At 34.2% G+C, this 24,617-nt stretch overlaps 1 protein-coding gene across 3 annotated transcripts in view; it reads left to right on the forward strand.

Moving 5' to 3' along the window:
* The window catches only part of ASCC3 (activating signal cointegrator 1 complex subunit 3), a 324,300-nt gene that overhangs the window by 116,999 nt on the left and 182,684 nt on the right, over positions 1-24,617 (forward strand). The gene's annotated exons all lie outside the window — the stretch shown is intronic.

The following is a 24,617-nucleotide window of genomic DNA, read 5'->3' on the forward strand; positions in this document are numbered from 1 at the left end:
TTACTCAGCTGTAAAAAAGAATGAAATAGTGCCATTTTCTGCAACATGGATTTACCTAGAGATTGTCATAGTGAGTGAAGTTAAGTCAGAGAAGGACAAATATTGTATGATATCACTTATATGTGGAATCTAAAAAAAAGGTACAAATGAACTTATTTACAAAACAGAAATAGAGTTACAGATGTAGAAAACAATCTTATGGTTACCAAGGGAGAAAGGTGGGAGGGATAAATTGGGAGATTGGGATTGACATATTCACACTACTGTATATAAAATAGATAACTAATAAGGACCTACTGTATAGCACGGGGAACTCTACTCAATACTCTGTAATGACCTATATGGAAAAAAAATCTAAAAAAAGACCGGATATATGTGTATGTATAACTGATTCACTTTGCTGTACAGCAGAAAGTAACACAACATTGTAAATTAACTACAATCCAATAAAAAATTTTTTTAAAAAGATTGATTCTTGAAGACTCTAGGGCAAATACACTTCATGAGTCTTAATGATACAGCATGAATTTTTCAGATATTGGTATATAGCCAGTAACATATGATAGTTCCAGGGAAGCTGTACTGTCTTGGCAGGCATAATTTACTCTTTGAACAGTCAGTTCCTCTAAAACTGAGCTGCCTTGAGTAGGGCAGGGACTTTATAATTCAAGCATATCTTCAAGTTTCTTCCCCCAAGGCATCCACAGAAACATAAGAGCATTCTATATACTCATTAGTATCTGAGATATTTTTTGAAACTTTGAATTTATTCTTATAACTTACCTCTGGAATTAAAAAAAAAATCTCTGCTTAAAGGATCTGATGAATGAAAACATTCTGTGTTTATCTGAATTCTTGCACTTTCTTGAACAATACCAAATGCTTATGCTTTCTTCAGAAATTTCTAGTTTAATATGGTGTGATGTCAGTGAGAAAATACAGTCTTATAATATCCTGAGAGCTTGATAGGTCGGGGCAATTTTTTTAGTTCTTGATTTGAAAGCAAGTTTTCTGTTGTTGGGGGTGCTTTGGTCACTCTTCAAGGAAATTGTTCTCAAAAAGGCTCGTCTCATAAACACTGCCCCAGAACTACAAAGTTGCTATAAACCTAAAATGCAAGTCCAGAGCTGGCTAATTTTAGGATTTGTAGGGAGCTGTGCTTTCTGTAATTTCTATGACTGATCTAAATAGCTTATCTTAGATGTAGTTTTCATTTTCACATTATTGTAAAAAAATATTTTTCATGTATCAAAACTAGAAATATATGAAATCTTATTTTTGCAAAGCTTTGTGCCACTACAGCCGTAAATAATTTTCCTCAAGGATACTAATTGTACTTGGATTCATCATTGATTTGAACTTTTGTTAAATTCATTACATAGAAATATTTACTGCCTATTGTTCTTGGATAATCAAAGTCATCACAATGTTAGAGGGCACGCCTATTCATATTATGATAAATTTTATGTTAGATCACATATTTTAAACCATTTTGTATCCTACAGGTCATTTTCTGTGTATTTTGTTGTGTAGTTTTACATTTCTAACTGGAGCTTTGTGGCACTTTTAAAAATCAGTGTGAATTAAAAGTTAATTTTATCTTGAGAATTTCTGTATGCCACATTTTTTTTTTATTCCAAAGGATAACATGCTCATTGTAGGAAAGTTTTAAAAATACAGAAAATTACAGAGTTTAGTACATATCCTCTTAATCTTTTTTTGAGGCAAGGATGTATAACATTAAAAAATGAAAGTTGATTGTTCATTATTAAATTTTTCCAGTAAATATTTTTGCATATTATTAAGGATTAGTTTGTATTGCATGACATTTGATGTCTGCAGAGTATTCCCTTTACTGGATATAATATGTTTACTGTGCACTTCTGATGACTTTTACTTAAAAATAACATTTATTTACTTATTCATAGCAGATTGAATATTGAGGGAAAAGAGCTAAATAGGATATTTCAGAAACTAATTTGATATAGTGGAGAAAAAAATTTTCTCTTCTAGTTTTTAAGTTGATTCTTCATGAACTGCCGGTTAAGGGGTTTCCTTTACATTCCCATTTATCAATCACATTACCATAAGCATAGACTTCAGTTTCTTTAAGTCCAGGGATTCATTGGGTCTAGTTTCTTTGAAAGGGAACTAGAAAGGGTTCTTTGTCTTTTCTGTTGATGGGGGATAGTTATATATATGATGCACTCCCCTAGGCTTACTCATAGGATGGGCCATGGGTTATCTACTTCCTGGTGTTACAGTTATAATTCTTTTTTTTTTTTTTAAACAAATTTATTTATTTATTTATTTTTGGCTGCATTGGGTCTTCGTTGCTGTGCGCGGGCTTTCTCTAGTTGCGGCGAGCAGGGGCTACTCTTTCATTGCGGTGCACGGGCTTCTTGTTGCGGTGGCTTCTCTTGTTGTGGAGCACGGGCTCCAGGCGCGCGGGCTTCAGTACTTGCTCCGCGTGCACGGGCTTAGTTGGTCCGCGGCATGTGGAATCCTCCCAGACCAGGACTCAAACCCATGTCCCCTGCATTGGCATGTAGATTCTTAACCACTGCACCACCAGGGAAGCCCCAGTTGTAATACTTTTTTTCTGCATTATTCAGAGCGCCTCTGAATGCAAGCTAATTTTGGATCTGTTATATTTTAAAAATAAACAAAAATTATTTTCTTCGGTGCTTTAAAATGGTACCTTAATTCTCATTGCTGTCTAATTTATATGTTGTAAATGTTTCTTTTATCTTAAAGAAATATTAGGCACCTTATCTATAGTGTGTAAGGCATAGTACTTGTGTTGAGGAGTCAATTGTGTTTAAGGCAGGGCCAAGCCTCAAAAGCTAATAGTCTAAAAGAATAATATCTGTGGTCTTTCCTGTTTGCCTTAAAAACATTTTCATTGTATAGTGCTTTGTTCCCTCAAGTTATAGAAGACTAAAATATTTTAAGTGTCTTACTGTTGTTATTTGAGATAACATATAAAAGGTCTTTTGAAGTTAGAACTTTGCACATAGTTGTCCTTCAACAAATATTAGTTTCTTTCTGCATCTTCATTGGGTTCTTTATTCTTCTCCTAACCCACTGTACTTCATGAGAAGTAACCCCAGGGTATATACTTGATTTATGCTACACTGACACTGAACTATACCTGGCTGTTTCAGTCCAGGAGAAAAGAAAAAATTGATGGCTTTCCCCTCAGTTTTAGAAGCGACAGTGTAGTTAAGTGTGAGTGGCACTTATTTGGTACTAAGTAGAGTATCCTTTTGACGTATCCCTTTGGCAGAACAATAATCTGTGGAATTGATTAAGGAGAAAACCTTTTGAGAAGGCTTGTTAAAAGAAGGCTTTTATGTTAAATTTGATCTTTTTTGTAAGAGAATTAAAGCTATTGATTCATTCCTACATTTGGGACTTTTCTTACTAGAAAGGAAAATAATAATTATATTCTAAGGAAAGCACTAGATACTACTACATGTTATATTTAATGCTGGCGTGCTAGTTGATCTCTAAACATTTTATTTCAGGTCTATTGAGGTATAACTAATGTGCAAAAAACATACATATTTAAAGAACACAATTTAATGAGTTTTGACATATGCGCATACCAGTGAAACCATCACCACAATCAAAATAATGAACATATTCATCAACCCTAAAAGTTTCCTCACATCCCTTTGTAATCCATCTCTCACCATCTGCCACTCTCATTCCCAGGCAACCACTGAAATGCTTTCTGTCATTAAAATAAAAGTTTGTTTACAATTTAAAAAAATTATGTAAGTAGAATAATACAGTGTATGCTTTTTTAAAATCTGGCTTTTTTCACTCTATAATTATTTTGATATTTATCCATGTTGTTGCATGTATTAATGGTTTATTCCTTTGTACTGCTAAGTAATATTGTGTCGCATGGGTATGCCATGAATTGCTTATCCATTCAATTTTGATGGATATGTGCCTTGGTTCCAGTTTTTGGCTATTACAAATAACACTGCTATGAACATTCTTTTGCAATCATTTTGTGGACATAGGGCTTTCATTTCTGGGTAAGTACCTAGGAGTAGAGTTGCTGGGGATATGGTAGATGCATATTAAACTTCTTAAGAAACTACCAGACTGTTTCCAAAGTGGCTGAAATGCTTTACATTCCCACCAGCCGTGTATGAAAATTCCAGTTCTTTCACATCCTCTTTAATACTTCAACTCTTTAATTTTAGCTATTCTAGTGGGTGTGTAGTAACATCTCATTGTGATTTTAATTTGCATTTCCCTAATGACTAATGATGGTTGAGCATCTTTTCGTGTGTCTTTTTGGCATCTGTATATCTTCTTTGGTGATGTATCTTTTCAAGTCGTTTGCCTTGTTTAAAGTATTTTAAGTGGGTGGTTTGTCTTACTATTGAGTCATAAGACTTTTGTATGACTCTAAATACAAGTCCTGTGTTGGATATGTGCTTTGCAGATATTCTCTTACTGTTAGTAGGCTTGCCTTTTCATGTTTGTAATAGTGTCTTTTGAAAGTAAACACTTTAAATTTTAATAGAGTCCTAATTATTGACTTTCTCTTTCATAGTGCATACTTTTTGTGTCCTGTTTTTAAAATATTTACCAAACCCAAGAGATGTAAGATTTTTTCCTTATGTTTTCTTCTAGAAATTTGATAGCTTTAGTTCTTAGTTTTAAGCTGTGATCTATTTTGAGTTAATTTTTGTGTAAGAGGTAAGGGTTGAGGTTCATTTTTTTTTTGAATATGAATATCTGTTCTGACATCATTTGTTGAAAAGGTTATCTTTTTTCCATTGAATTACCTTGGCCCCAATACTGAAAACGAATTGACCATATATGTGACTATTTCTGAATTCTATTCTGTTTCATTGATTTGTATGTTTATCTTTATGCCTGTACCACACTATCTTGATTACTATAACTATATAATATGTCTTGAAATCAGGTAGTATAAGGCCTCCAAGTTTGTTCTTTTTCAGAGTTGTTTTGATTATTCCAGGTCTTCTCTTTTCCATATAAATTCTATATATTGTGGTTGATTTTTGATAACTTTTTTCCATCTATTACTATGCAATTTTACCTAGTAACCATAGAGAGAGAACATGTTATAAACGTGTGAATTGGGGGATTGTAGCTGTTTATTTTTAATTATTTTGCAAAACTTGAACCTCCTGAAAACATTGCTTTAATGGCAATGGAAGCCGAAGTGACTAAAAGAGATTAGAAATATTTTGAAAAGTAGGGAAAGATATCTACAACACCCTAGGATTATAGATCTTTTTAAAGTATTTAATTATTTTTAATACTTTTAAGTTTTGTTTCTCTTCTCTTTTCAAAGCACATTCTTTCATTGCAGAAAAACTTTAAAATAGGCAAACAAAAACATGTCCAATTGTAAGTTATTGTAAGTGTATACTTTCTACTTCTCATTTTTGTGCCAGTATATATACATGTATTTAATGAATGGTAGTATGGCATAGTGGTATGTGGAAGTTAATTCATTTTATACATGTGAAGTGTTTAGAATGGTGCTTGGCAATAATAAATTCTTAATAAGCGATAGCTATCGTTTAATAAAACCATACAAACAAGCTGCTCTGTATTCTGCCTTTTTTATTATTTAACAAGGTACCATGAACAGCTAACCATCCATGTCAATAGGTATATGTGTACGACAATTTTAATGTTAACTAATTGAACAAGCAGATTACTGATTGTTGCAAAAGGACCACCCAACACAAACCTGCCATGTATTCCTCATTAATTAAATTGGGAACATAGAGCAGTGCTGTTCAGTACAGTAGCAACTAGCCACATGTACTATTTAAATTAAAATTTAATAAAATTAAAAGTTTTTTTCCTCATTTGTACTAAGCTCATTTCAGCCGCTCAGTAGTCACCAGTGGTTACCAAATTAGATAATGAAGTTATAGAACATTACTACCATCACAGAAAATTCTACCGGATAATGACAGTATAGTGCTTAAGGAAGCGCTGTGGTAGTATAGAGAGCAGAAGCTGAGGCAGTGTACATGCATGCACATGCAGTTTCTTTTGTTATGGGGCATGCAGCGTTCCAGTATACAAAAGGGTCCTGGGACAGTTGAGAAAGAAGCCAGGTGTCACTCAGCCACTCCCCTTTTGCAGAATTCAGACCTACAGTCTCTGGGCCTCAGTTTAAGGGAATGTTTACAAACATCAGCCTTTTCCGGTTCTGAACCAATTTTGATTCAATTCTCAATTGTACAGTTGAGAATTCCCTGCTTCTAGATTCCCAGGGTCCTGCAGAGCCCTCTCCTCATAGTAGTACACAGCATTGTATGGGTATTTTATGTTTTATTTAATTCTTGCTTGGATGTTTGTTTACAGTGTTTTCAAACTTTTCCTGTTAGAGAAATCAGAAAGCGTGCATGATTGGTTGAAGGTTGCGAACAGCCCTGTAGAGCACCAACATTTTAACACATTCGAATTAGTAATTGGAAATAGCTTTTTCATCAATTTGTCATTTCAAACGTTGTCATTACAAAATTATTCTTGATGCTATCCTTTTTTATTATTATCTATAGTCATATTAGAAACCAGCTTAATTTCCAGTCCATGTCTTTTTATATTACATGTCTAGGCATTGAATTTCCATATTGCTATGTTGATTATATTTTGCTCTGGAAAATACAACAGCACAGTTTTACAGCTTACTTATAATAATCACCATCCCTCCCCCACCTTCCTCTCCCACCCAGTGCTATATTTTGTATGAGGAGCTAAAAAGAAAATAACATAAATTTAAACTGCTTGATAAAATATGGAATAAAAAACTAAGAGGAAGTGAAAATGAGGCACAATGAAAATATTATCAGCACAAAAGAATTTGTTTCAACTTCTGGATGTTGTACAGATCTGAACTTCTGCCATGTATAACTAAGGACATTCAGGATAAAAATCATTGATCTAGCTCATTAAAACACTATGTATCTTTTTAATCAGTGAAGAAAGCTAATCATTTAAAATCACTATTTACTAAGCTACTTAAGGATAATTTTAAACCAGTTGAAAAACCCAGAGTCTTAATGGTGAAATCTAAATATTATAGGTATTGATTTAGTTTAGAAATTAGTGTGGTATTTATATTTGTTATAGTGTTGCTTCTTATTTCTCTAGTTGTCTTCTTTGTTTGGTTTTGGGATTGGTTTTTTTAATATTATTGGTTTTTTAATATTACTGGTTTAAAAGACAACAACAATATTCTTTTATATTTTGAAGGCGATTCTTGACTGTTTAAGCTTAATTTTTCAAGTGACTGCACAAGCGTAATTAGTGTGTTTTTGATGGCAGTAATGATTTTTCAGTCCTTCATAAATCTAAACGTTTTGCTTTTTCTAGTTTTTTTAATTTGTATTTCAGATTTTGTCGAATTAAGCAACTAATAACCAAAATGAATTTTTAAACCTCCTTTCATTAAGAGACATATCAAAAATTGGGAATAGAACCTGAAATGTGAAAGCTTTGATCTCTAAGAGAACAGATAGGTTTTTTTTAAATTAATTAATTAATTAATTAATTAATTTTTAAAAAATGTGAGAGTGCTCTGTAAGCCATACCAGTGACATCATTTAAAAAAAAAAATTATAGCATTTAGAAATTGGACTCATGGAGTTTGCACTTAACATTATTATTATTTTTTTTAATGTTTGAAACATTTATATTAACATATTTCCATACATATTTCCATACAAATACAAATATAAGATTTTTAGAAATTTCATGTAATGTCTGAAACATTTATATTAACATATTTCCATACAAATAACCCAATGAAAGTTTAGTATTAGTTGTTTTGTTTGTTTGTTTTTTTATACTGCAGGTTCTTATTAGGCATCAATTTTATACACATCAGTGTATACATGTCAATCCCAATCGCCCAATTCAGCACACCACCATCCCCACCCCACCGCAGTTTTCCCCCTTGTTGTCCATATGTCCATTCTCTACATCTGTGTCTCGACTTCTGCCCTGCAAACTGGCTCATCTGTACCATCTGTATCTGAGAACAGATAGTTTTAAAAGGCTTAACCATATGTTTATACATAATGGAATTAGAAGCCTACCACTTTCAAAATCTTTGATGAAATGTAAATATTATTTGCCAGAATAACTTTCCTGCATTAAAGGCATGCCATTAAGAAGTAATGAGAGTTCTATTTTGAAGACTGTCTCGTTACGTTTATTAGTTAAGTAAGCTATAGATTACTTGGAAGCTTCATGGAGTTCTTAGTGTTAGTTATTATTTTTACTTTTGCAAGGTTTAATAGCTACTCATAAAATATGTTAAAATTCTTTGAGTAAAAATGCCCATTTCTATATATAAACTACTGTTTTCAACTCTTTTGTTCTTAATATACTTGGGTTGGAGGGGGTAGTGAGAGTGCTATAATTTTTGATGCATAAAAATCTGTCTAGCGAATGCAAATTATTACATGAGATCCTTTTCTTAGAGAATAATTTAAAAGCACTCAGGAATCGAACTACTTTTGCTTTCACTGAAAACTTTTAGAACAACTTTGCCTATTCCGTAACTTTGCCTAATATTTTCTGCAAAGGTATTCTTTTGCAGAAAAATAGCTTGTTTCATAGTATTAGAGAAATGAAGAGAGGAGTGAGAGTTATATTCTATTAATGTCTTTTTTCTTCTGTTGTATTTGTTTTACATCAACATTTAGTTACTTTTTTATCATGTGATTATTTCATATTCTTATAGACATTAACTAAATAAAAGTAGCAAAGTAATTAGAAAATTTATTTTTAAATTAGTTCAAGACCCTGCTTGCAAAGTGTATCATGCTAACTTACTGAAATACAGATCAAAAGCCAATAGAAAGTTTATTATTTTCTTCTTACCAAAGTGAAAAATCAGAATTTCTTCTATTGCAAAATTATACTACAATACATAGCATCTTTAGAAGCAATCTGGTTTCCCTATAAACAAGGACCTAAAAATAAAAGGAAAAGTCAAGATAACTATGATGCTCATCCCAAGTATTCTAATTACTTATTAAATTTCAGAAAAATCCTGCCACCATTAAGTGGTAAGATGGGAACTCACTAACCACAAATATTAGTATCATTTTGAAAAAATTACTTCTTTTTCTCAGGAATATGACATACGTGTATTAAATATTAAAGGGTAGATTATCTATGTGGTCTTTCATAATTGCAAATTCCTTAACATAAGTATTTTTCTTTAGTTCTCAAAGGCTATCTAATGAAATCTGAAAAATATTTAAAATTTTTGGAAGGTTAATTATTGTCAATAAATAATAGGCCTCAGCTTCTAGAATTCCTTTATATCTTGTTTTTTGTTTGTTTGTTTGTTTTTCTTTTAAGCTCTTAACTTATCTTACAGCTATTGGGGTTGAATCTGTAAAAAGGAGTTTGACACATAAGTAAAAGTGCTGGCAGCTAATGACCTAGAAAAGATAGATGAAGAGGCTAGCCAACTTTAATTTTCTTCTACTATATTATCAAATCAAGTCAGAAAATTTTTCTCAGAGGGTAACTTGTAGCTGTATTGCGTATTTCTTAATGTTTTATTTGTGATTATCTCATCCTGAGCAAGGAGATTAGTAAGGAGAAGTAAAATATCTGACACATGGGGAATTTTCTGTAGTATATGTTTTTATATTATATTATATATATATATATTTTAGAAAAAAGTCATTGACTATATTTAGCTTAAATATAGCGTATATTTAAATATAAGGTAAATATAGTCAATCCAGCACCAGTTTCTATTGATTATTGATTTTATCTCCTGAATATTTCTTACATTTATCCATGTCCTCTCCATCTTCACCAGGACATCTGCCTAGTCTGAGCCTCCAATCATCTTTCATCTTGATTACTTTTATAGTATTCTAACTGGGGTACCAGCATCCAGTTTGCCCCCTCCAATTCTTTCTCCACAGATAATCAGAAAAGCAACCTGGTCAGTTTCACTCCTTCCCTTCCTACTCCCATAACTCCATCCTATGAAAAACAACAACAATCAAAAGAAAAGCCACTCATAGTTTTCCAGGCTACTGTAAGGAGTGATAAGAATACAACTTCTGGAGGTGGCTAAAAGGCTGAGTAGTCTGCGCCTGCCCGTCTTATTTCCACTAGTCTCCAGTCTTCTCATCCTCTTTGCTCCAGCTACACACTGCCTCTCTTCAGTCTCTCCCATCCATTTTTCTCCCACATGCATGCTCTATGCCTGTAACTGCTTCTGCCTATTACTCTCTTTTTTTTTTTCCTTCACCTAATTAATTCCCTTTCATCCTATAGATGTTAAGTCAAATGTCACTTTCTTATTAAAGGCTTTTCTGATTTCTCGGGTTAGGTCAAATTTTCCTATTATAAATTGTTTTAACACTGCATAGCTTATTCTCAGTAGCTTATCACAAGTAAAATTTTGTATTCTATAGCTTTTTGATTAATGCGTATTGCCACTCAACCTTCACTACAATGTAAGCCCTATGAGATCAAGGGCTGTCTGCCTTTATCTTTCCTCACCGTTGCATAGTGCATGGCATCATGCCTGGCGCATTGCGATGAGGAGGAAGAGAATGATACTGATGATCTTAGAAAACCTAATTGATCCCTATTTTATGTCAGGCATTTTTCTAAACATTTTATTGTATTCATCTGTTTCATTTTCATTATAACCCTATGATATGTATGTACTGTGTTTTGGTTTTTTTTTTAATTTATGGAGGAAACTGATTTGTAGTAGTAGAGATAATAAATATCTGATAAATGCATGAATGAAAGATACTGAATGTGTTTTTATTGAGCATTCACGATATATTACAGATAATGTATTGATAAATGAGACATGGCTATAAGAATACTTAGAGGTGTTGATAAATTTGCTTATAGAAATATAGGTTTCAGTCCATGGTTATAGGACTACCCACTCTGCTTTGCTTTGGAGGAAATTAAGGTAGGAGTCCTCAGCTATTGCCTGTGAGACACAAGGAAGTGAAAAGCTGGCGTGTTCTGATGGGCAAGGCCTGGGAGGTAGAGGGAGAGAGGCAGGAGAGGAACATTATAAAAATCTGTAAGTCCTCATTGCAGAATGTTCAAGTTATATTCATTCCTCTTTGAGTGATACTCTGAGATACAATTGTGCTCTTCCTGAAAAGATGAGGATACAGGCCACTTAGCTTCCTTAGCTTACTCCATAAGGAGCCATCAAGATCCCACCTTTCCTCAACAACATTCACCCTAAGTGAAGTAACATCTAGATACCAGAAACCTGGAGTATCACCCCCCGAGGCCACAGGGCGGGCAGTGGGGGTACCAGTGCCTTCTTTGTCCAGGACTCAGTAAATGGGCCCCTTTCTTGTATACGCTTTCAGATTTTTCAGTTTGGTAAATTTACGTGAACAGAGTAGGGAAGAGAGCATTTCCCTGGCTAATTCACAAAATCCATTATGTCACAGTATCTTAAGCATAACTTTCTAAACCTAAATACCTATTTGGTAGAACACAAGTTGTGTAAATCCTGCTATTAAATGTAGAAGTATTTGTTCTACTTTTTTTTTTAAACATCTTTATTGGAATATAATTGCTTTACTACTTTCTTATTAGGCAAGGATAGTTACCACCAATATTGTGGAGTTAATAATTACTATCTGCTAAAATATATAATCCATCAACAGTTCTTGAGTATGTACCATTCAGCAGACCACTTGAAGACATTGTAGATACAATAGCTGTCAAGAGAGTCACTGCCCCTGCCTTGTCTGTGCCTGTGGTTTATTAAGGGAGACAAATATTTAAGCAAGCAATACAGTGTAATAGATGCTGACAGAGAAAATATGAGCACATATTTTCTGTGTGTGAGATGCTGCAGAAGCCTATGTAAAGGAAATAGAGTATTGTGGTTTAAAAAAAGCCTTCTAAACACTTCAGCTCAGGAGCTGAGAATGTAGAGAAAAATATGTATATGTGGTTTTTGTTTTAGTTTAATAATAATGGGATCATATTTATGTACATATGCATATGTGTTTGTATAAAATGCATAATATTTTGCCTTTTCGCACTTAATATCAGTGCGTGTAGATCTACATTATTGCCTTCTAAAGAACTTCATGCATGTCTGTCTGTCTGTGTGTCTTTATTCTTGGGTAGAACTTTGGAAGTGAGATTGCTGGACCTAGGGTTTGTGCATTTAAAATTTTGATAGATTTTGCCAGTTTGCCATCCAAAATGGATCCACTAGTTATACTTAATATCTCTATTAAAGGGTGAGTTTATGCAAATTGATGATGTAAACCCAAACACTGAATACAAAAATAGACTCTTACTACAAGGGAAAAATGCAAAGTTTCATAATGTAAGATGTTAAACATCACTAACAATCAAATAAACGCTAAATTAAAATACAAAGCTGTTTCTCCATGATAAATTAGTAAAGGTAATGAAAATGCCCCACACAGACAAAACTACACTGTAATTTCAGCTCTCAGCCATTGCAGATAGTGTGGTAAAATCTTTCTGGTGACTGATTTGCTTAAAAGAAATCTATATAGTATAGTGAAAAACAGTTTACTTAACTGAATAAAGAATGGATATTGGAGTCCTGGGGTCCTGGAAATTTGACAGATTTAGCATTTTCCTACTACACACACCAGTATTCTTTTTTGGTAGTAGGCATCCTAACAGGTGTGAGGTGAAAGATCATTGTGGTTTTGATTTGCATTGCCTGATTATTAGTGATTTGAGCACCTTTTCAGGTATCAGGTGCGGGTTCATGGGAGCCTGCTGGTAGGTGCTGTGGATGCTGTCTGAGGCTGTGGGAGCCGCCCTGCCTTGGGCTGCTGGAGCTGGTAGGTGCTGGGGGTAAGCCGGGGGCCTGGGTTTGAGAGAGCCTGCAAGGGGACACCTAGGACCTTGGGGTTGGCCTGATTCTGGGACCGGCCAGCTCTGGGACTGAGGTGAAGTTGGGCACTCGCTTTACTTTCGTTCTCCAATGGGGAAGGTATCTCTCTCTGAGCCGTGTTGCCTGGGGTTAGAGGAGGAGCGATGGGGGTAATGTGAATCTATCTTTCCTACCTTCTTACTGCGTCTTTTCTTATTTCTGTGCTTTACCTACATGCCGTAATCTCTCACCTGGAATCCTTAGCTCTTGCGAAGCAATCTTTGTGTGCAGATAGTTCTTCAAATTAGTGTTCCTAATTGGAGGGGATGAACACTAGAAATTTCCATGCCGCCATTTTGCTGACATAACTCCCAGTTTTTCTTTTTCAGTTAGGTGTTAAGAAAGTTTAGAGCCGGGTTTTGTACTTAATCATGGGTATTATATTAGCTAATTCTTTGGGCATATTTGCTTTTCTCCTTCTTTATCACTTTTCTAAGCCTTGTTTTTATTGAATATGAGTTTCTGTTAAACCACTTCAGCACCAATAACAAATAATTGTTGTTTGCTCTTTTTCTGTGCTATAAGTTTGTTGGATTGTAGGAAATGGAAGGGAATGGAGGAAAAAAATGCATAAAAATGTATAATTTCACTTGGTTCTGCACTGTAGTGATTTTGGTGCTGTATGTGTAGCTTATACGTGTAGTTGTGGGCAGATTCAGTGACAGTTGCTTGAACAAGGTTAACTGCCCCCTCAGAGGTGACCTTTGCATTTCATAACATTGTATGAGAGAGCTTAGACCACATTTCACTTCTTGGCTGTGTTTTCACCTTGAAGTATAAGCTTCTAAATTTCTTGCCTTTATCTTTGTGTTCTTAACCATAGACAAATGCCTGAAGACATTGAGTTGAGTGAGTTAATCACAAACTTTTAATGAGAAGTTCTTTCAATACCCATAAATTATGATTAAATAGTACACATGTCCTGCCTTTTTAAAAAAATAAAATAGAAAGGATCCAAATAATGGAAGTAGGTTAACAATAAGGACAACTAATTTCCTTAATTGCAGTCATTTTCGGCAGCTTATGTCCTGCCATAATTTCTTCATAAGATTTTAGAATCCTCCTTTCATCCATCTCTTCTTTCTGATAAGAGACCCCAAACAAACTTTTGATTAATTGTTCTTGAATTAGTAAAATCTCTCAGTATTGAATGTCTTGAATTAGTTTGAAGAGATGAAACTGGTATTATCTTGGTATTATCATGTTTGTGGAGAGCTGCAGAATACATTTGTTTTAGCTCATCACATGGGAGGTTTTAAGTTTGGTATTACGATGTGGTATTTTAAAGTGTTTCATTTTAGTAAGAAATCGGTCCTCAAACTGAGCTCTTCACATGCAGCAGGAAAGAGGTGGTGACTATCAAATGTTCAAAGTCATAGGAGAGAGGATTTTTCCCCCACTTTTTTTTTTTTAAAGGTAAAGCTATTTTAATTAATTATTTATTTATTTATGGCTGTGTTGGGTCTTCGTTTCTGTGCGAGGGCTTTCTCTAATTGCGGTGAGTGGGGGCCACTCTTCATGGCGGTTCGCGGGCCTCTCACTATCGCGGCCTCTCTTGTTGCGGAGCACAGGCTCCAGACGCGCAGGCTCAGTAGTTGTGGTTTACGGGCCCAGCTGCTCCACGGCAGGTGGGATCTTCCCAGACTAGGGCTCGAACCCGTGTCCCCTGCATTGGCAGGCAGATTCTCAACCACTGCGCCACCAAGGAAGCCCCTCCCCCACTTTTAAAGGGCACATATACCAGTTTGATTTGAAAAAAAAAAAAAAACTGCTTTATAATAAACCAAGGAAACCCATTCACTATGAGCCCTATCCCAATTGTACAGGATAGAATTTACAACAGGGCAGGTTTCTACCACAAATTAGTCATACTCAAGAACTATCTTTTATGAGTGAGCAGAATAGGAATCATTGTTAAGTTGTATCAGACCCTTGCTCTATGAGACTTTAATGGAACGAAATCCTGGGGTATTATGGACAAGCAGTTAGAATGATGAAAGCAAGGTCTTTATGGCTTATACACACTGTAATATAAGCAATTTTTGTGTTTTTTTCTATTATGTGTAATTACTTAAGTTTTAGGGTAACCAAGCATTGTATTCTTTATACACTTATGTTGAAGAGGCTAGAGTTCAGTATATAATGTTCTGAGATTGTTGGAAAGTGTTTTAAATCAACAAAAAGAACTGCAAGGATAATTCTACTACAGTTATAAACACAATTCTACTACAGTTATAAACACAGAACAAAGTATTTTCTTAAATGTTCAATTTTGAATTATATATTACAAGAGCTTTTTCTCCCTTACCCCCAGCACTCCATGCTCTGTTCCTTCAAAAGTATTAGGTTTTCATATTGAATTATACTTTGTTTCTTTATTTAGTAAATCTTTACCTTTGAACTTTTAAGTAAAAGTAGTATCATACAGATTTTTTTCCCTAACATCAAAATGCCAAGATACATGTCAGATTACATTCTTTATGATTTTGCTTGACCGTATCTGTACTTTCAACAAGAATATGCATAAGAATACATTTGTACTTGAAGATTTTCTGATTAACTTTTATATTTTCATTTTATAATTGAAAGCTGTGGTCCTTGACATTAAATAAGTATAGCTAGATACTTCAGAAGACTTTGTGCTTTATATGTGTGAGTGTGCACTCATGCGTGTGAATTGGGGGGAGAGGAGGGAACATAAAAAAGGTAGAAAAGGAGTAGTTGGAACTAACTGATTTGTTGTAGTGTCCCAAGGGGCAGGTATAATCTGCAAGCTGTCAGGTTCTATTACAGGGGCTGTTGCCATCAATCAGAGCTGACATTTGTATAGCAGAGGTTAGTATAACTGTAATTATATGTGTGTTTATGGAATTTAAACCATGTGACATTTTAGATTTTATCCTTAAATTAAAACATTCATATAATTTATAAGCTTGTTGGTTGAGTAAGTATGGGATTATGTATTTTAACAAGGACGATAGACTTCCTAAATCCTGCAAACTGTTGCCCGGTCTACATCTATAGCATTATAATGTGATTTGTAACAACTCCCAGCTGACTGTCTTCAACACAGAAAATGTATTAAGCAAGCATTCTTGAATATTGTCCTTTAGCTTAGTTAATAGATCCCTAACATTTTCAACTAAATGTACAATATTTCATCAATTGTAAGACATTTAAAAACTTTATTTGGTAGTCTTTTTTTAACTTCTTAGTGACACATAAAATGAAGGTGTGGCTTAAAATTAATAGCTCTTGAGATTTGATGAATTATAGTAATATACTCTTGGATTTTAATGACCATATTTTGGTATTTTACCTTTCTGGCTTTTAAAAAAGTCATTTATGTTATGGGTTTAAACAATTAAAAACTTTTTCTATAGTCTGAATACCAAAAATTTCAAAATCAATTTTAAATATTATACAGGTAAGAAAGTCTACTTTCATTTTCTTAATTTCTTGTATTCCTTTAACATTTTAAATCTAGTTTTAATTTATAGTCATCTGCCTCAAAGAAGAATACTGCTGCAACAGTCAAAATGTTTTAAAAACAAATGTTTAAAATTCAGTAGGATATCAGTGTGACTTGTATAACTTTAAATAGATATAACAGGATTTGTTAAACATGAAACAGACTGCCTTTAGACATCACAAACATTCTCTGTGTCTCAATGTTCATTGCAGCTCTATTTACAATAGCCAGGACATGGAAGCAACCTAAGTGTCCATCAACAGATGAATAGATAAAGAAGATGTGGCACATATATACAATGGAATATTACTCAGCCATAAAGAGAAACGAAATTGAGTTATTTGTAGTGAGGTGGATGGACCTAGAGTCTGTCATACAGAGTGAAGTAAGTCAGAAAGAGAAAAACAAATACTGTATGCTAACACATATATATGGAATCTAAAAAGAAAAAAAAAATGGTTCTGAAGAACCTAGGGGCAGGACAAGAATAAAGACGCAGACATAGAGAATGGACTTGAGGACACGGGGAGGGGGAAGTGTAAGCTGGGGCGAAGTGAGAGAATAGCATGGACTTACATATACTACCAAATGTAAAATAGATAGCTAGTGGGAAGCAGCCGCATAGCACAGGGAGATCAGCTCGGTGCTTTGTGACCACCTAGAGGGGTGGCATAGGGAGGGTGGAAGGGAGACGCAAGAGGGAGGAGATGTGGGGATATATGTATATGTATAGCTGATTCACTTGGTTATAAAGCAGAAACTAGGGCTTCCCTGGTGGCGCAGTGGTTGGGAATCTGCCTGCCAATGCAGGGGACACGGGTTCGAGCCCTGGTCTGGGAAGATCCCACATGCCATGGAGCAACTAAGCCCGTGAGCCACGACTACTGAGCCTGTGCATCTGGAGCCTGTGCTCCGCAACGGGAGAGGCTGCGACAGTGAGAGGCCCGCACACCGCGATGAAGAGTGGCCCCCACTCGCCACAACTGGAGAAAGCCCTTGCACAGAAACAAAGACCCAACACAGCCAAAAATAAATAAATAAATAATTTTTTTTAAAAAATTAAAAAAAAAAAAAAAGCAGAAACTAACACACCATTGTAAAGCAGTTATACTCCAGTAAAGATGTTAAAAAAAAAAAAATTCTCTGTGTCTTAGGCTGGATATGTATTGCTGTTAGTAATATAATTTCAAGACTATGTTTTTCTGTATAATGAATTAATTTATTAGAATTAGAAGGTTTTATGGACTGGCCTATCTTTGAAAAATATGAATATGGAAAGACAAGAATAGATTTTTTTTAATAGACAGCAACAACAATAACATTAAGGAAATACGGGTATTAGGATTTCTAAATTAGGTGTCTAATTTCTCTTCTTGGTTCAAAGACTTTCCATAAATATGTTGAACTTTCTTATCTTTTTGCTTTTGGTACTTATAGAGGTCTCTGGTTGAGAAGAAGATTGATAAGTGGGCAGGAAATTGGCCTAAATTTAAAAGTTGTCATCTGTATTTAAAAAAAAAAAATCCAATCAGTAGGCTGAGGAACTTGGACTTCCATGTAATAATTTCATATTTGGTACCTTCCTCAAGATGCTTGCAGCATACATAGAAAGATCACACAAGAGATGATATGTGGTTCGTGCATATTAGAAGCACAAAGAACAAATTTTGCTTATTTTTTCTTCTTAGCCTGGAATATCCTTCTTTCTTTCTTTGTCTGGCAAACTCTTATTCACCTTTTACCTGTTCAGTCCAGGTATCCCTTCTTGCCATTTAACTTTCGATTTTAATTGTAAGTTATATGTAATTATAAGAGCATGTATGTGCATAGCTTACTGTTACTGAGTAAAATACACAATCAGAATAGTACAGAAATTGTAAGTGAACAGCTTGATAAAATTTTTGTAAAGTGAATATACTGATATAAGCACCACCCTGATCAAGATAAAAATATTACCACACCTCGGAATCTGTCCTCATTCCTCTCCCATTTGCTGTGTCCTTCTTCCTTCCCAGAGGTGACTCCTATCCTAGCTTCTAACACCTTACGTTAGTTTCACCTGTTTTAAAACTTTACATATATGAAATTATATACTATGTAACTGGATTCTTTCATTAACAAGATTTTCATGTTTTTACCATGCTACTGCATATGGTAAATAAAATTCATTTTCATTCTTTTATAATTGTTTCATCGTATAACTATGTTACAAGTTATTTGTCCGTATTATTGTTGATGGAAATTTGGCTTACTTCCAATTTTGAAGTATTATAAATAGTACAGCTATTAAAATTCTAATGTACATCTTTAGTTTCAAATAGGTGTGCATTTCTGTTCAGTACATAATATATTAGGAATGGAATTGCTGGGTCACAAGGCTTGCAGATGTTCAACTTTAGTAGGTAATACCAAGCAGCTTTTCAAAATGGTTGTGTGAGTTTGTATTTCCACCGTTATTTCATGAGAGTTCTAGATTCTCTACATCCTGTCTAAACACATGGCATTTTATGTCTTTTATTTTAAATTTTCTGATAGTTGTGTAGTAAATAGTATTTCTCACTCTCTTCCTCTCGCACTCTACTAGTTTAATCTAGTAATTATGTGGGGAAAAAAAGGTAAAATGTGTGTATGTATATATATATATATACTACCAAATGTAAAATTGATAGCTAGTGGGAAGCAGCCGCGTAGCACAGGGAGATCAGCTCGGTGCTTTTTGACCACCTAGAGGGGTGGGATAGGGAGGGTGGGAGGGAGGGAGACATAAGAGGGAAGAGATCTGGGGATATATGTATATGTATAGCTGACTCACTTTGTTAATAAAGCAGAAACTAACACACCATTGTAAAGCAATTATACTCCAATAAAGATGTTAAAATAAATAGATAAATAAATTGTTTTTAAAAATGTAAAATGCACAATTGAACATGTTCCTCTTGCACTCTTACAGGTATGTTGAGAAGAGGCTTTGTGATCTCTTTAGTAATTCTTACCTTGAAATTCAAAGAATTCTATTTGGGACAAGTCTGTAAAACTTGGATTCAAGCATGACATTCTTCCTTCTGTGAAACACCACCTCTCTGGTGTGTTTTGATAAAGGGTTGCTGTAGTGTCCAATTAGTGGATTATGCAAATAATTATAAAAAATTCAGCTTAAAAATTTTACTGTTTTTCTCCCCTCTTACCCTCCCCAAGGAGGAATATATTTCACTTAGAGAAAAAAAGTATTTGAGTAGTCATGAAACAATCACAGAAAACTAAACATTGTAAATTTACTGTTTACAGATGTAAGAAAAGTTTTTAATAATAACGTTTAAGTGCTTATGGGATGTAGCAAAAGCAGTTTTAAGCTGGAAGTTTATAGTTATACATTAAGAAAAAAGAAAATTCACAAATAAACAACCTTACTCTACAGCTCAAGGAACTAGAAAAAGAATACAAATTAAGCCCAAAATTAGCAGGACAGAAATAACAAAGATCAGAGCAGAAACAAATGAAATAGAAACTAGAAAACAGAAGAAAAGATCAATGAAACTAAGAGGTGGTTTTTTTAAAGACAAAAAGTATTAGCAAACCCTTAGCTAGACTGACTAAGGAAAAGAAAGAGAAGATTGAAATAAATAAAATCAGAAATGAAAGGGGAGACATTACAAAAAATACAAAGGATCATAAGAGATTACTGTGAATAATTATATACCAACAAATTGGATAACCTAGAGGAAATGGATAAATTTTTAGAAACATACAACCTACCAAGACTAAATGATGAAGAAATAGAAAATCTGAACAGGCTTAATACATCACTAATACATTAATAGAATGAAAGATAAAAATCACATGATCCTCTTAATAGATGCAGAAAAATCAGTTGACGGTATCCAACATCCTTTCATCATAAAAACTCTCAACAAATTGGGTATAGAAAGACTGTTCTTCAACATAATGAGGGCCATATATGACAAACCTACAACTAACATCACACTCAACAGTGAAAGGCTGAAAGCTTTCCCGCTAAGAGCAGGAACAAGACAAGGGTGCCCACTCTCACTACTCCTATTCAACATAGTACTGGAAGTCCTAGCCAGAGTAATTAAGCAAGGAAAAGAAATAAAGTTCTTCTAAATCATAAAGGAAGATGTAATATGGTCTCCGTTTGCAGATGATATGATCTTATATATAGGAAACCCTAAAGACTCCAGCAAAAAACTTTTACAACTAATAAACAACTTCAGTAAAGTTGCAGGATACAAAATCAGCATGCAGAAGTCAGTTGCATGTCTATACACTAACAATAAACTATCTGAAAAAGAAATAAAGAAAATAATCCCATATACAATAGCATCAAAAACAATGAAATACTTAGGAATAAATTTAACCAAGGAAATGAAAGATCTATACACCAAAAACTGTAAGATGCTGAGGAAAGAAATTGAAAAAGACACAGATAAATGGAAAGATAGCTCATGTTCATGCATTGGAAGAGTTACTATTATGAAAATGTCCATAATATCAAAGCGATCTATGGATTCAGTGCATCCCTATCAAAATTCCATTATCATTTTTCACAGAAATAGAAAAAAATGATTCTAAAATTGTTTTTAGAATTGGAACCACAAAAGACCCCAAATAGCCAAAGCAATCCTGAGAATGAACAAAGCTTGAAGGCATCACACTTCCTAATTTTAAACTATATTATAAAACTATAGTAATCAAAAAGTATGGTACTGGCATAAAAACAGACACATAGACAAATGGAACAGTATAGAGAGCCCAGAAATTAACCCACACATATACCATCAACTAATATTTGACAATTGAGCCCAAAGCACTCAATTGGGAAAGGATATTCTCTTTGATAAATGTATGGGGAAAAGTGGATAACCATATGCAAAAGAATGAAAATGGCCACCTATTTTATACTGCTTACAAAAAATTAACTTGAAATGGATTAAAGGCTTAAATGTAAGACCTGAAACTATAAAAATACTTTAAGAAAACAGAGAGAAAAAGTTCCTTGACATTGATCTTGGGAATGATTTTTGGATATGACACCAAAAGCACATGAAACAAAAGCAAAAATAAGCTTCTGCACAGCAAAAGAAACAGCGAAATAAAAAGGCAACCTATAGAAGGGGAGAAACTATTTTGCAAACCATCTATCTGATAAGGGGTTAATATCCATACAACTCAATAGCAAAAGAAAAAAAAAATTTAAAAATGGACAGAGGACTTGAATAGACATTTTTCCAAAGAAGACATACAAAGGGCCACCAAGTACATGAAAAGGTGCTCAACATCACTAATCATCAGGGAAATGCAAGTCATAACCACAATGAGATATCACCTTACAGCTGTTAGAATGACTTGTTACCAGAAAGACAAAAGATGGCAAATATTTGCGAGGTTGTGGAGAAAAGAGAACCCTTGTGCACTGTTGGTGGGAATGTAAATTGGTACTGCCACTATGGAAAACAGTTTGAAGGTTTCCCAAAAAGTTAAAAATAGAACTACCATATGATCCAGCCATTCTACTTCAGGGTATATATCAGAAGGAAGTGAAATCGCTATCTTGAAGAGATATTTGCTCTCCCATGTTCTTTGCAGCATTATTCACAATAGCTAAGACATGGAAACAACCTCAGCGTTCACCAAGAAATGAATGGATAAAGAAAATGTGATATATACATAGAATGGAATGTTATTCAGCCATAAAGCGGTGGAAATTTAGCCTTCTCCCACAATATGGATGGACCTTGAGGTCATTATGCTAAGTGAAATAAGTCAGAGAAAGACAAATACTGTATGTTCTCACTTATGTATGGAATATTTAAAAAAAAAAAAAAAAAAACTCAAAGAAACAGAGAGTAGAATGGTGGTTGCCAGGCACTTAGGGGCAGGGGAAATGGGGAAATGTTGGTCAAAGTGTACAAACTTCCAGCTATAAGATCGATGTGTTCTGGGGATCTGATGTACAGCGCGGCGAGTATAATTAACATTCCTGTGTTATGAACTTGAAAGTTGTTAAGAGAGTAGACCTTAAATGTTATCACCACACACACACACACACACACACAGACACACAGTAATATTATGTAAGGGAATGGAAGTGTTAACTAACCTCATTGTGGTAATCATTTTGCAATATATATGTATATCAAATCGTCACATTGTGCACCTTAAGTTTATATATGTTACATGTCAATAATAACTCAGTAGAGCTGGACAAAAAGGAAGGAGAGATAAAGTGATTTCCCCTAGGTCACAGTGTTTTATAAGGCAAAAGATAATAATATTATTAATGTTTAAGTTAATTACCAGATGAGGTGGTTCTAGCAAGTCGTAGGTCCTTTGGTTTTGCTGTCAAACAGATGAAGCATTTTAACAGATTTTTTTTTTAAACACTTTATTTATTTATTTATTTTATTCATTTATGGCTGTGTTGGGTCTTCATTTCTGTGCGAGGGCTTTCTCTAGTTGCGGCGAGTGGGGGCCACTCTTCATCGCGGTGCGCGGGCCTCTCACTATCGCGGCCTCTCTTGTTGCGGAGCACAGGCTCCAGACGCGCAGGCTCAGTAATCGTGGCTCACGGGCCTAGTTGCTCCGCGGCATGTGGGATCTTCCCAGACCTGGGCTCGAACCCGTGTCCCCTGCATTGGCAGGCAGATTATCAACCACTGCGCCACCAGGGAAGCCCCAGATGAAGCATTTTAAAATTGAATACACCAAATTGTTGGCACAGTAGTGGTGTATAGCATCTCAACTCTGCCATTTTCCCAGTGGTCAGGCTAAAATTGGAACAGTTTGGAATAATGATTTTCATACTCCTGAGGGAATAAGTACATGTATTGAGAGAAATTTGAGTTGACAGTAAAAATATTGACAGTTAACCCATGCCCTAATTCAAGAGCAGATGGAAATGTCTTGCATGAGTTACAATTCATTAAGCAAATGTGACACTTTATTTTCTAGCCATTTTCGTTCAGGGGATTAGAGTAATGAAATGGTAATATAAATGAAGCCACTTCTCACCGTGCTGAAAGTAAGGTATAGAAAACCAAATGCTAAAACGGATTTTTAAGGTTTGGTAGTATAGTTTTCTGATATCTGAAAAATTTTACTTTACAATTTAATCATTACCACATTATTATCTTTGTAGTGTACTTTGTAGCTTTCTTAACATTTATTAATAGTAAGCTTTCTTATTTTATATTTTAATGTGACATGAATTTACAGTTTAGGAGAATTGCTGTTTTTGAAATCACATGGGCATGTTTTTTAGGACTTTTAGTGAAAGGGTTGTTAGTAAGTGATCCCTGGGTATATTTATAATGATATATCTTGGGTTATTTTAAATTTGTCATTTTTCAAAGTAGAAGTTCCATTTAAGTTATTGGAGTATAAAAGAGATGTTAATTAATGCATACTGAATGTTTCAACCCATTTTAGATCTTAAAATTCATTATACATCTGTTTATACTTAATTCCAAAGCATTTTTTTAAATGTAAAATTTGATGTGATCTCAACATTGCCATTTGGCTTTAGCAAATTAACTAAGTAGCTTTGGATTTGTAGTATTTCACACCTTAGATACGAATGCCTTAATCTATTTCATTATAGTTCACTAATTAATGTTACGTCAAAGTACAACGGCTAAATTTTGTGGTTGATATAGTTCATTTCAAAATGATAGCAGTGATATCTCTAATAATGCAACAGGTTATATTGACAAACTTGGATTATGCATTTGTTAAGAATTATACATCATTTGCAATCTGAAAAAATAAGATTATCATCATTGCCATAAGCGACTTCAAAAACAGACCTGAGGTAACAACAAAAATGTTGAGAACAATCTGACCCCCTTAACCTCTTCACTCTTCAAAGCATAGTGAGTTTTGATTGTCATCAGTCTCTATAAGCTGATATACTGGATAAGAAAAGCTTTGGTTTTGATTTGTTACCTCATGTGTTCTTTGAGTTATATAAGGGCTTATTTCCTAGTTCAGTATTACTGTAGTAGAAGTTTATTAAGCTTTTCTTTTTCTCTGCGATAGTATGCTTTTAGGGGACAGAAACGATTCAATATGTAGAAAGCAAATAGATTTATAATCACAGCTCATGTCAAATGGTCTCTTCTAAGAACTTTACATAAGTACCCTGGGCTTACCTCC

Source organism: Balaenoptera ricei, chromosome 12, assembly GCF_028023285.1.
Source record: "Balaenoptera ricei isolate mBalRic1 chromosome 12, mBalRic1.hap2, whole genome shotgun sequence".
Lineage (NCBI taxonomy): Eukaryota > Metazoa > Chordata > Mammalia > Artiodactyla > Balaenopteridae > Balaenoptera > Balaenoptera ricei.